Source organism: Anas platyrhynchos, chromosome 24, assembly GCF_047663525.1.
Source record: "Anas platyrhynchos isolate ZD024472 breed Pekin duck chromosome 24, IASCAAS_PekinDuck_T2T, whole genome shotgun sequence".
In the NCBI taxonomy this organism is placed as follows: domain Eukaryota; kingdom Metazoa; phylum Chordata; class Aves; order Anseriformes; family Anatidae; genus Anas; species Anas platyrhynchos.
This window is the reverse complement of record NC_092610.1, coordinates 5,998,932-6,013,076: the sequence shown is the minus strand read 5'-3', so window position 1 is coordinate 6,013,076 and position 14,145 is coordinate 5,998,932. Positions and strand designations below refer to the sequence as shown.

Genomic DNA, 14,145 nt, shown 5'->3' with positions numbered 1-14,145 from the left:
CCTCCTAGAGACTTCAACCAAAAGGAAAAAAAAAAAATCACAAAGCCTAAATGCAAAATCAATGCTTCGAACTCAGGGGGTCTGGAGAAGAAACACGGAGAAGCAGCACTGCCTAAAAACGCGTGTTTGAGCTGTCAGGCACATATGGTGGCCAAATAAAAGGGTACATTTCTATGAGAGCGTTTCTGAAGTGCTTGATGATTTATTTCTAGATGTAGGGAGACAGGACAGGCACACAGTGAATTTCAAGGCAGAAAAGGCCTGTTGTAAATCAGATTGTCATTTTTCCTATCTTCTGAAAAGAATCCCAGAGAGGTTAATTTAAACAGCGAGGTATGTTTCCCACTCCCTCAATTTTCTTCTCTCCCTCATGGCTATGTGGCAGAAGTTATGTTATTGCTTACCTCCAGGGCAGGAGAACAGAAAGGGACTTCTTCTGGAGATCAGCCAAAGCTCTGTGCTGGGTATCAGCAGACAATATAGAAAATCTTTGAGCTTTAGGTCATGTCCAGATGTTTCTACATCTGCTTTGGCATTTTTGCCTGGCTTTGGCAGCTGATGTGTTGTGCACATTCAGGAGGGCAATCCAGAAATGCCATGCTCCAAACTGCCTAGCCTTGCAGATGCCTAAACTTGACTAGGAGCAACGTGGGACCTAAAATATTGCTGCATGCTTTCATTTGGGCACCCACATGTGCTCGGAAATGGGAGAGCTCAGAAACTGGGAGCTGGATGCTTTGCTTACACCTAACCTACATCTTGATGAAGGGAAGGCATCCGCTCAAACTCCACGCACTAGGTACAGGCAGCCCCAAAATTCAGCACGAAGCACAGGAGCTGCTCTCCAATATTAGAACTGCTGAGGAGCAGTCAACTTCTTCCCAATATTGATACCAGGATGAGTTTTATGATGTTATCTTGGACTGGGGATTGCTGTTTCCTTTATACACCTCCTAATTTCTGGGACAGACAGGAGACATCACACTTCAGTGGGGATTGCCATGCAGAGTGGTGGCAGGGTATGGTGGTGACCGTCTTGGCCAGCTCTGTGGGCTGTCAGGTTTTGTGATAAAAATCTCTGCTGGACAACCACAGAGGAGCACAGAGATCCCCTGGCATGTGAGGGACCCAAATAATGCCCTGCCCGACTCCCAGCCCCATCCCGGCAGCCCTCAGCCCCTCCCTGAGCCATCTTCACAAGGCCAGAGAAGCACGGGGCACAACAGCAGGTGGGGACCCAAATTAGGGACTCAGAGGAAGGGACACCCTGCCCAGCTCCTCCCAGGGTTGTCCCAGGAGAGCCTCAGCCCCAGAGTCCAGGTGTGAAACCCACGGTGATGATGAGGCCCATGACCCATGAGATGAGTCAACTGGAGCTCATTACGGACTGGGGCGGGGATGGGCCCCATGGTGGCTGCAGGGGAAGCACACCTGGGGATTGCACAAGGCTCACAGCAGGGTGTTTAGGGAAGGACCCAAAGCTGGGGAAGGGAGGGATCAAGGTGGTTTGGGGAGGAACACGTGGGAAAATAAAGGGATAAGGAGATAAAAAGGGCCATCCCTGTGCAAACAGTGCTGGTCAGTACGCTGCTCCAGCCATGCCCTGCACATGATGAGTGCGGTCTGTCCTATCTGCTCATTAAACTGTTTATAACAATTTTCCTGGGGGAGGAACTCCTTTGCCACATGTATGTGTGCACAGGGTCTGAGTGCAGCTGGGAGCAGGGGTGGGATGCTACCACTAGCAAATGCCAGGTGGGATCGGTAGGTGAGCAGGGGAGGTCCTGGGACAAAGCGGTGTGTGTTGTGTCCCTCTGGGTGACACAGCAGGACAAGTGGGCTGCCAGAGCTGTGAGTGTGTGCCAGAGACGGGAGTGGGGCTCCTACGAGCCAGCACCAGCAGTTGGTGAGACTGGGGACCCAGGCCCAGCTCTGGGATGCTCTGCAAGTCTAAGCTCACCTACTGGAGGGATCCACATTGTCCATGCATGTATTTCCCACCTCCATCCTGAAGTGTAACCAAACAGGCCTGAGAGAGTGAGAGACTGATAACTTCGTTGTCCATCCAGGAGATCCATACCACCACCACCACTGCCCCCAAAAGCTCTGTTCTGCTACCAGCAGTGCTAAGCTTCCTTCCCCGACTGTGCTTACATGTTTAAATGACTAGCTTGGATTTTTTTTCTTTATATATATATTATTTTACACTTTCATTTCAGCAGAGAAATGAAAATAAAAAAAAAAATAAAATTTTTTTCCTCCTAAAATTTTCCTTCCAGGGCTTGAATCTAAGTAATTACAGGCTACGGTCACACAGTATATGCTGGCTGGTACAGCTCTCTTCCCTGCCAGAAAAGCAGGTCAATTATAAGCAATGAACCACATTACCAGGAGAGAAAGCTGGTTTGAATTCTGGTCAATTAGTGCTTAAAACTGTCGTGGAAGAGAAAGGTAAATTGAGCTAATAGAGCTACGCAGGCAGACCTACATATCACAGCATCAAGCACAGACAGCAGAGGCTTAATTTCGGAGATGGCAGGAATTAATGATGTTTTGGCATAAAATCAACTTCAAACCTGCAGGATGAAATCAGTGAGGTTCCTGGCCCGTCTCTTCTCGCCTCCTACTTCGGGTCCCCGATTGAAAAAACATGCCTACTTATAGGGAGGGTGCTGAAACACATAATTAACTTTAAGGATGTCCTTACATACTTTCCCGTGACAAAGTGCAAAGAGCTGCAGTGTGTAAGGGCTTGCTGGACTCCTGCCATTCCCATGACTGCCCCAGCCAGGGAGGAAGAGGAGGAGGAATGAGCATGAAGCAGGCTTCCTCAGGCATCCCTTGCAGAGGGCTGGGTCTCAAAGAGCCCAGAGACCTGGGACCAGCAGCTTGAGTTTGTGGCTCCCTGACCCCTGCACCCCTCTTTTGAGCATAGATTATGGGAAGCAGTGTAAACTTCAAAGGAAAGGTTGAGAAGAGATGGTTAGCCTGAAAACTTCCTTTTCTCCAGCTGGTAAATGTGCACATCACCTCCCAGGGGCCGCATTGATAGAAAGGGAGAGCCAGACACCTCTCAGGTTTCTGCTCACTGCTGCTCATGCAATGCCCTTTCATGGTTTATCATCCAAGACAGCAGCAACCAGTGGGATACCTCAGCAGAGCCAAGCCCAGAGGAATGAGAGACAAGGGAAATCAAACACGCAGTCCCCAGGGCAGTGAAGGAAAGCAGCAGATGGAAAGCAAAGGCTCTGCCACCCCGGAGTGCCTTCTGCAAGCTGGGAAGGGGCTACAGCTTGGTGCTCCTCATCCCTGTCCCATGTCCCAGCAAACGTGCATGGAGCAGACACCCCCAGCTCCTCATCCAGGGGACGCTCAGCAGCAGCAGGGTCAGTTCAGTGAGAACAGGACTGTTGTTTTTAATCCCTGCCTTGCCCTTTGTGCCCAGGCCCGAAGGGTATGTTCTCACAGGCTCACTGCATGGTTCAGGTGAGAAGAGACCTTGGGGACCACCAGGTCCAGCTCCCAGCACAAGCGGGGTCACCCACAGCAGGGTGCCCAGGACTGCGGTATGACCCCACGGTGCCCCACAGCTTCCTGGCCGCAGGGCTTTGTTGGTACAAGCTGCCAGACCGGGTGGTCTGAGCACCATGAAGCACCTGGCATGGACACTGAAAAAACCTGGCCCCACACGTCCATCTCGGTACTGCGATACCCACGGTGCTGCGCTCGCCATGTGAGTGCTGCCCTGCCTTCACAAGCCTTCATCCTTCCACTGCTGGAGCCAGGAGAGGCTGGCATGGACCAGACATAGAAAACCTTGAGATCAGAGCCAAGAAGTACAAGTTGGGTCCATTATGTCTCAAGGCTGTCCCACTCCGGCTCACAAAAAAACACCAGCACCACCTTACGAGAAGGTGCTGTGTGGACCCAGGGGCCTCGGGCTCTGCCCGCAGCATCATCTGCTTCCCCGCGAAACACAGCTCCTGTCCTTATGCAGCGCAGGGTGGGACCCAGCCGTGTATGACCTCGAAGAGCATTAAACCTTAATGTACACCAGATCGTGAACTGTCACAACAGCAGCCATCAGCAGCTCACTGCACATCGCCACATGGATTTACACAGGCACAAAGCTGATTAGGTAAGAAAGGAATCAAGGAGTAAAGCTCTGCCTGGACACAGAGCCGGACTGCAGGACACCCATTTGCTAGAAGTTCATCCCATGTTTCTTCTTAGTGTTTGGGTTAATTCTAGCATAAAGTGGGGCTGTGAAAGCCCAGGAATACTCTGAGGTTGTTCACAGGCGGTTTCATTGGACTGCTCCCTCCTCCAGCTTTTCTTTAAAAACTCAAAAGCAAACCAGCTGAAGCTCAGGGAGGCAGCGATGCCCTGAGTCCCAGGCTGGGCTGCTTACAGAGGACCTACTGCAAAACCACCCTGCAGCACTGGAGGCTCAACACCTTTCTTCACGCTGCTAACAGCCACGGTGACCTGAAACGGCCCAAGTGCTCTCAGAAGTGCCTCAGCCGACCTCTGCTTATCTGAGCAGCTCCCGGATCCCACGGCCAGAGCTGTGGGACCTGCCCATGGACCCCTCTGCAGACATCTCCCCATGCTGCAGGTGCCAGCACTTCACAGGCAGGTGCAGAACAGACCATAATAATTAGCACAAAATGAAAAAAAAAAAAAAGCCTGCTCGCTAGGCAGGCACTGTTTGACACTCCAACACGTGAGGCTGTATTTCTTAATCAGCCTTACTTTTCTGTAGCTCTCACCAAACGGATCTATGAGTCGTTTTATTAATATTAGCTGTGTCTGTCTGGTTTTTAAAATGTTATTAAGGTCCACTCCAAGATTTTCCTTGGCAATGAATTCCAGGGCCTAATTATGCACTGCGTTAACAGGCTTAGTGTTTTTAAATGTAACACTTAATCTCGTTAGAGGCCACGTGCTCTTGCATTTGCAGAGCAGGTTAAATAACAAGACCAATGTACCTTACTGTGTACCCTTAACGGGATGTTTATTGAGTTGACCGAATTTTTGTGCATTGGGTATGGAGCGACTGCCACACATCCTCCAAGCGAGTCACCTTCCCAGATGTTGCACTGAGTTACAGAAATCCTTCAGATCCATCTCTGCTAGTGCCACCAAAGCTCAGAATGTCTCTTGTTCCATACCCATCTCAGTGATGCTCTCTGAATGGTTTGGGGAAGAATATATGAATTTATACCCTGACTTTCTTTAGATAAGTACTTCATTTTGGCTCTCTTGCTTTTACAACAAACAGATGACAAAATGCTACTGCCTGCAGGCTGCTGTAATATAAACCACGCTGTCCTACCAGGACTGCCAGGTCTAACAGGTTTCAGGTAAGGTTTCCCCTTTATGTGACCTGGCTAATACGCATGCAATTGCTTTAATCCTGCCTGTGCTCTTTGCAAAGGGACAGAAGAAGAGGGCGGGGGGGGGGGTTCATGCCAACCTCTACCCCATGCTGTGGCACCCACGTTTTCTCATGAACTTTCCCAACACCTCGATATGCTGACTGGATCTAACAGTGATGAAGATCAGGTATGTGCACGAGTTTCAGGTTAGCTCTTCCAAGTGCTACTTGTTCATAGTGAGGTCCACGCTAACCTACAGTTTTTAATATTTACAGTCAAGATACTGCCTGTTCATCCTGTACCCAGACCAAATAAGAAAATGAACCGACCCACCTCACTGCTGGAATTAGCTGTTTACTCACCTACTTAGTTTTGTTTCTTTGGTGTAACGATAAGAGAGCAAATAAGAAATCAATAAAGGAAAAATAAGGGTATTTTGTATATCTGTGTCAACATGAAATTGAGCTGGTAAACATCACTCTTAAAACTCAAGTATCTTCTTGAGTTTATAAGTTGCTTTGTATTCCAGAATTAAACACATAAATGTGGTCACAAAGGATTAAAGGAAACACAAAATATTAAAAATACTAACTCCTTGTTTGTGATAAAATATATTTTTTCATCTAAATAACATAAGAATAAAGAATAAACAAATATTATATTTGCTCCTATGGCTACATAGCAGCCATATGTCAGAGAATATATTTGAAACGTGACTCAAGATGACGATGCATAGTCGTGAAATATCTTGTTAAAAGTAAAAATCCTTGACAGTCAAGAGCTCCCATGTTACAAACATCAACAGCAATGCATCATTTTCCACTTTGGGATTTTCACTCTCTAATGCCCATATTATTTCAACACACGTACTTGATGCATCATATGGAAGCAAATCCGTCATCCGTACGCTTAACAGAACATTGTTCATGTTGACTGAAGATGACCCGGTGCTCACAGATAATTTTAAAAGCTGTGCTGTTTCCTTTCTTCAAGAGGCTCAAATATTGAAACGCACTCAAAATTTGTGTGCCAATCCTGGGCTTCCATTAGGACAAACTCTCCCAGTTCCCCTGTCAATCTTGTCTGATCACCTGCATGTTACCAACATATACGTAAGGATACCTTTTCTCCTGAATCTGATGGTGTGTGGAGCTTCTGAGCAAGTGAAAATTGTTCTTACACAAATCTGTGTATAGATGGAGAACGGTCTTGTTAAAATACACATGGAAACATTTTGTGGAGAAGCTTCAGTAACAATCTGACAGAATAAGAACATATCACAGAACACAATGTATTCATGATTGTGCTGTGGATAAAGTGCCGTTGCAGTTGTTATTTTTTCAAATATTGTGTATTTACATGGCTATGCGTGAAAGACAACAAGGTATGAAGAATGACATTGGAAAAAGAAGGTTGCTTTTTCCTATTTATACTGTTTGTGGCTTCTTTGAATAGGATTGCTTCTGTTCTTTTGGATATATGCCTTATGGAGCATAAAAACACTTTCCTAAGAAAGACATGTTTCAACCTGAATTTTCTATATACCTTCCACTTGAAAACTGGAGTACACAAAAACCCCTCCGTTTGTTTGTCCACTAAAACTAGAAGGAATGTAAATGAACAAGATAGGGTAAAAGTCTCACCTTAGAGTCATAAACAAACGTACAACAAAACATGAGGGCTTGTTCTCCTCCCTGATCTCTGCTAGACAGGACTCAGGTGCACTTTGCTGGCTGAGGACCAAAAATACTGTGCTGAAAAATGCTAAAATTGATTTGGGGATTACTCTGTCTAACTGTTAGAATGAGTTGCCATTACAATATCATTGGTTTCGGGCTGTAGTCAGGACCTGGCCAAATAAAAGAAGACCCTTTCCACTCCTTCCCAGCCATGGAAGTGCCTAACGGCTGGAATTCAGGATCTGGGAGATAACCAGCACGAAGTCTGAGCAGGACACACAGCCAGGAAGATCTCCCACAGAATCTGATATATTTTAAAGAATATAATCTTTTTGAATCTTTCTGAATTAACATTCATTTTAACTTGCAAACCCCTGGGACAACTTTGTACAAAAGCTTCCCAAGCAACCCAGTGTAGTAAAGAGAGTCTTGGGAAAGGTGCTAAAAATAGGCCCTTTGGTTACCACAGCAAAGTGCCCAAACATGCACAGAAATATTTCAGTGCAAACAGAACCTGAGTTTCACTCTTTTCTACCCCATCTCCCAAGCCCATATTGTGCCACGGTATGGCACAGGTAGCTCCAATTAAAGTTTAATATCTTTTCTCTGCACTGAGCCCCATCCATCTCTTGTGTCCGCCTCAAACCCCGGTTGCTCACAGCTGCCCAGCGTTTCGGCTCAGCCCAACAGGCCCTTCTGTAACACTGAACGAACAACCATCAGCTTTCTAATTTGGGGTCCAAGAACAAGTCTCAGAGCCTGGGCATGCTCCAGAAGACCAAGAGAAGTCACATTAATAGCTGTCCTCTGCTTTGTACAGGCCTCCTCAGCCCTGGGATCTTGGTAGGCTTTACAAACACCAGCTAAGCATCTGGATTCTCCATGAGAAAGGCATTACTTGTTATCAGAGCTGGATTAGTAGCCAGTGAGTGGTTTCTGAAGGGTGGCAGAAGAATGATGTGTGGCTGGACGAGGCTTCAACTCCCAGACACCAGCAAGAGAGTTGCTGTGTTGTGCTTTTTTTTTTTTTTCCTTTTTTTTTGTTTTTTTTTCAGATGCAAGTTTGGTATTTTTTATTTTTTAATATTTCTGCTTCTTCAGAGAATAATAATGCACTGGTTGGGGGTGCAGAAGCAGCCTCGGCTGCGCTGGAGAGCTGTCTCTCATGCATCTGGAGCAGGACTTTGAAGGACTGGGGGACAAGCAGCAACAAGCCAAATGCCAGAAGCCGTGACCCAAAGGCACGTGTCCCTGTTTTGCATATGTTCTCCCCTTCAGCATGTGCCAAGCAAAAGTCACTGAAACCAAGACAGCTCCAGGCAAGCAATGAATGGATTCTCGCAGCTTCTTGAGCCTGTTGGATAATCAGCAAGGCTGGGGACAGGAGACACAGCCTTAGAATTATAGAATGATAAAATATCCCGAGTTGGAAAGGACCCAACTCCTGAACATGGGCCAATGAGAAGAAGATCTGCAGTTCAGGCTTGTTTAAGCAGCCTTCTCAATCACGTTTAAGAAGTTTGCCCATCAAGCAAATCTCCCCCAAATTAATGAACCTATCCTTTGATTTCATATATTTCTCATTTTTAGAAAAGGCAGAGCTAAGTTGTTTGTGTCTTCTGGTAAGGCATTTCTTACTATCTTGCGTGTTTTGCAGTGATCGTGGCTCTTTCTACGTGTTCAAAATCAGGTAAGTAACAAAGGGTTTCCCAGCCGCAGCCCACGTGGAGGTGCAGGTCAGAGCTGCAAACACCCAAGCTGACTGCATCCAAGATCACTGCCCACCTCGATCTGGGAGATACTCAAGATGCTCTCTATCCTTCCCCCTTGTTTTGGTGCGGTGGTGTGGTACTCGCCCAGTAAGAAGTAGATGATGGTTACCAGTGCCCTACAGACTACAGGTGGCAGGAGATGCCAACTTGTTCCTAAATATGTAAGTTCTGGGAAGAGCCACATAGGAAGGTTCATGGGAGGGAGGAAATCACCAGGTTTAAGCTCAAAACAACGCTCCAGAAGCAACAAAATTTAACCCCAGAAAGCATTACAACTAAATTTTTGGTGCTTGCTCAGCCTTCATACAAAATTAAAGGCAATCCAGTAAAAACAAAACCTTATCCTGGTAAGAAATCATCCACACGTTTTAATGTGCCACCTGCACACACTGCGCAACTCTACAAGGCCCTAAATATAAACAGACAGCCCTTTCCTGGCTGTTAAAATGAACACTACCTCAGCTTGTCCTCTGAGCAAGCCAAAATTATAGCTGTTTGGAGATCAGAAACGTTTTAGGGTGGGACACGCTTTTTTTCTCTCTCTTCTTTTTACAGTGTTTGTAGTTTTATGAATAGGGCATTCATTGTGCCCTAACCCCAAAGATATATCCACCTTGGAGAGAGGCCTAAAATTAGTAGTAAGTATATTCCTGAAACTGTCAAGAGGAAAGCCAGCTCGTGTGGGATGCTGTAGACGCGGCAGGCAAAACAACATCCCTAAAACAGCTGGGTCCTTTGCTGCAGCTCTTGTTAAAGAGCTGATGGGTTTGCATAAGCCCCACATATGCACTGGTTTACCCATCAAAACAAAACAAAAAAAAGACTTTTTCCTGCAAAGTCCAGCAGCGGAAAGCCGTGCCAGCACATACATGCCTGAGCTTCTGGGAGCAGAGTAAGCCTCAAGATGTGACTGTGTGAGCAACGACTGTATTGAATTTCCATTCCAGAAGACACCAAATCATTTTACAGGCAGTAAATCCAGAGCCGATATCCCTTATTATGAAATAACAGGCAGGTCTGGATGCAGCACGCCACATTCATCAGCACAGAAGCAGGGGAGAGGCAAAAGAAGCCTCTTCATCACTCCTGGATTCTGCTGGGGAGCAGGACGTAGGGATGGGGCAGACACCTTGCACACGCAAATAGAAGTGGATAAGGGAAGCAGAGCCTCCCTGATAGCCCTGGCTGGAGCAAAACCCCCAGGAGCAGGCTGCTGCTGGATGTCTCTGTGGGTATGTACTCGTACATCCCGAGCGTGCCCTCGGAAGCCTGCCGGTGAAGGGCACGCTGGCGGCAGCGCAGCGCGCATTGCACATACCCCTCCTTTCCCAAGCTTTGCTTACATTTCATCCCGTCTACTCTGACTCCAAGGTTTAATAAAATTGAATCCCAGCATGTCTTGAATTAATTAATTAGATCTCGTTCCAAGCCACCGTGCCAATTTCTGCAATTACGCTGTTGCCCACAGAGGAGCTCAGAGAGCGGCTGCATCCATCCCCGAGCAGCCAGGGGCTGGGGAGCTGAGCCGCAGCACGGCAGAGGGGTTGGTTTTAAAGCACTTTGGGTTTTCTCCTCCTTCACTTCCCCATGAGAAAAACTCCTGCAGTGTGACTGGTTGTGTCCCTGTGTATCACGAAGCCAGCCCTGCTCCGCTAAGCACCAGGAGCACAGCCCTGAGCCATGGAGCAGAATTCCCCTGGCTGTAAATTGAGTCTTTAGGCTTCAAAATTGGTGAGTTTGGGCTAATGGGATAGCTGGTTTCATCAGTCCGTCGGCATCAACTACAAATCTTTTGCCCCCTCCCTACGTTCCTAAGTTTGCTTCCCTCTTCAAGTCATCTGCAGCAAAGGATTACTTTATCCAATAATCTAGATATATATAAAGGTATTTTTTTTTTTTTTTTTTTCACCAGGAACAAGTTGTGGATATTTGAAGGAATTTGAGATATTTTGACAAGATAGTCAAATTATTCTCTGCACTGGTCTTCCCTGATAGATGATTTCCAACAAGTGTGACATCCCCACGGACACTCCATGGAGTCTCCTCAAAGCCAACACGATCCTGCCAGCACTTCTAGCAATCTTTGCCCATCTTCACTGACACAGCTAAGAGAAGAGCAATCTCAGGTGCTCAGTGACCACAGCGATGAGTATGGCACCATGGACAGATGTGGACAGTGGGACAGGAGATACTTCCTATTGCCTCGTTGCCCATTTTGCACCACTTTATGCAGTGTAATTAATTCTGACCTCAGAAGAGTCTCATCAGTTTTGCCTGCTGTCAGTGCATTGGGCAGGGACCCTGATGAAGTGCACTTGTTTACAAACACATTAAACCATATTTAAAACCCATTGTTTCTTGCTCCAGCTGCCCAAGTACTTTTTACTCAGCTCCTGGACCCATACCAAAAGTAAAAAATGACAGATTGCCAAAAAGACCAGAGACAGAGGGGTGGAGGGAGGGATGCAAAGCGGCTAGACAGCACAGCAGATGAATATATTATCCTGCTGCCTCTAGGAATAGAGGTCAGAAGCTGGACCAAGTTGAAGAAAACACTTGCAAAATTAAAGGTCAGTGAGATAATGAGCTATAACAGCTGTGGAACAAGAAGTATTTTTCTGGTGGAGGAGCTCTGAGCTCTCACTGGAGTGAGGCTACCTTCTGCTCCCAGAGGGGCAAAATCTGTCCCCTTATTAGTGTTGGCCATTGGGACCAAAGATGTGGCTATGCCACATGGCAGCATCCTCCCACCATTCTCCTCTTGCTGTGTCCATCCCTCTCACATCAGCCCAGTGACTTTCAGCCCTTAACACCCTCGCAGTACACATGCCCAAGCCCTGCGTTGTGCCACCATGAACATGCTGGTGGGCAGTGTCTATGCCAGCAGCTTAGCATCTCCTGGAGGGTTTTGTAAGAGCTCCACGAGGCACATTTTCTTTCCACAAACTTCCCTAAAGTCAGGCAAACAGCAGCCCTAAGAAGAGCATATCTTTATCCATAAGTGAAGAAACTTGATGAAAGTTGCAAGGTGCAGCTGCAAGGGAGAGCAGGTAAGGGAAGACAGGATTTGGGCACCTGATGGTGGTCATGTTCTCAGCTAAAAAAGAAAGACAACAAAAAAAAAAAAAGCCAGCAGCAAAAAATAAAAACAAAAAAACAGCAGCCTCTACTTCTAAATATTTTATATTAGGAAGTTGCTGGTTAAAGAGCCAGAAAGAAAACCACAGCAGCAGGGAGCAGGAGAGGTGACCTCCGCATCTCCTGGGATCAGGCAGTTCCAGCAAGCACCCGTGCAGGAGCACAGGGTGTTTTGGCTGGCTGGGCAGCTCCAAGCAAGACCAATGACACACAGTAAACAGAAATAAATACATAAAAAGGGACTGAAAGCATGGATCAGTCCTTGCCACTCAGAACATCCTTTTGAATGATCAGTCACTGGACATCTCCTCTTGCAATTACAAATTCCAGCAAGCGCATCAGATCAAAGGGGCATAAAACCAGCAGAAAGCCCTGCAGACAGCTGAAACCCCCAAACACCACAGCGATGGGCCCTGCAGCAGATGGCTGCAGACCCTGAGGTCTCCCCATGCTTCCCAAACCACAGAAGCAGGCACCGAAGCCGTGGCTGAGCCTCCTACCTGCTGGCCAGCTGCTACAGGTTCATCTCCGAAGCTTCGGGGAGGCTCAGGTGTTCCTGCGGTGACCTGGGAGAGGAAGCCTGGGGAGAAACACAGGAGACCTTGATGTAACGTGGTGAGCTGAAATAAAACATTCATGCCACAGGCCACACATCCACTCCAACTATGACAGCAACCCATATGTTATTCTACTTGTTCCCACAGAGACATTAGGGCTTTTCCCTACTCACCCTTTTGCTCCTTTCCTCCAACCCTTCTGTCCCCATTTTGGACTCCTCTTTGGTGGCATTTTTCATTTTGCTGCCCCTCATTTTGTTCTCCTCAAGAAAACTTCTCTGGAGAGGCACATTTCCGAGTGGGGCTGCAGCAAAGCAGGCTGACCCCCTCCTCACTTGCTCACCATTGCCCTTCACGGTCAGAGCAGAGCTGCTGCTTGTGCAGCCGGGCTCATAAATGTTTCATCTGAAATAGTTTTTGAAGAATACCACTGCAGGGATTTTTTTATTTTTTTTTTTTACACACGAAACTACGCATTTCCAAAGGTACAAAGAGAAGGCGCAGGGGGCCAGCAGGTGATGGACTTTGCAGCTCTTCTGAAACCAAAGACCCCGAATGGGAACCAGACCCCATCCTGACCCCATCAGAGCTGGACCACGCAGGTGGGCACAGACCCACAGCCGTGTGACAGGGCAAGTGGCTCTCGGCATGGTCGGGAACCCTGGTTGCCCTCTAACCCCAGGGCCAGCAGGGCTAAGCCTGAATAGGAATCCAAAAATCACAGCAGGTTATGGGAAGATGCTCAGGAAAAAAATATATAATCACTAATCTGAGTTTTGGCTTAAAACAGAACTAAAGAATAAGTTAATCTTATTGCTCTTTAGATACTCTTATTTTTCTTTATCTCTTATTACAGGCCTAAAAAATAACTTAGCCCTACTGTCTGATTAAATTCATTTTTCTTGTTGTGCAGGAGGAAATATCCAAAGACAGTTCATACTCCGAGGATTTAATGGGGCTAACGCTGTTAGCCCATCCAGCAATTCTTCATAACATCTTCCTCACCATGCCTTCTGCTGCCAGCAATTAGATTAAATAATTTTAAATCTGCATCCTTATTAGTGGCTTCTCCTGAAAACGTGTTGGCACACGCATGCAGATGCACAGAAAGCTCTGTACAATGCTGTTGCAAAAGCACACACAGACACAAATGCCATGGCAGGACAGGGCTGAATATGGACAGTCAGAATACATTATATTATTGTGACCAAAAAGCTAAAGGCACTGGTGAAACAAAAACACCCTACTTAATAATGCCAGACAAAGAAAAAAAAAAAGAGAGAGAGAAAAAATATATATATCTTCATCTTGCTGCTGTCTTGCAAAACAAAATTGTTCAAATTCAGCAAGATACCCTTGCATGCAAAAGTGCTACAAAAACAGTTTAAGAACCCATAGAGGTGGTGAGTAAATGTTGATTTTACACAACACTACGAGCATGGATCAATTAGTTCCCGAAGCACGTGCTATAAAGAAACATCCTTTTTATCCTTTTTTTTTTTTTTTTTTTCCTAAGTTCTGTTTAGGGACTTTGCTGTCCCTTTCTTAAACCTGAATTTACCTAAGGTTTCACAGGGACCTTGAAGGCCCAGGTCTGTTTCCATCCTGCTCTGTGCTT

At 46.6% G+C, this 14,145-nt stretch overlaps 1 protein-coding gene across 12 annotated transcripts in view; it reads right to left on the bottom strand.

Annotated features, from left to right (window-relative positions):
* Positions 1-14,145, bottom strand: part of HIVEP3 (HIVEP zinc finger 3) — a 305,019-nt gene that overhangs the window by 126,614 nt on the left and 164,260 nt on the right. For all 12 annotated transcript variants that reach the window (XM_013095706.5, XM_038167234.2, XM_013095702.5 and 9 more), the window contains one exon: positions 12,471-12,550. The gene's annotated coding sequence lies outside the window, so the exon portion shown is untranslated. The remainder of the gene's footprint in view (positions 1-12,470; positions 12,551-14,145) is intronic.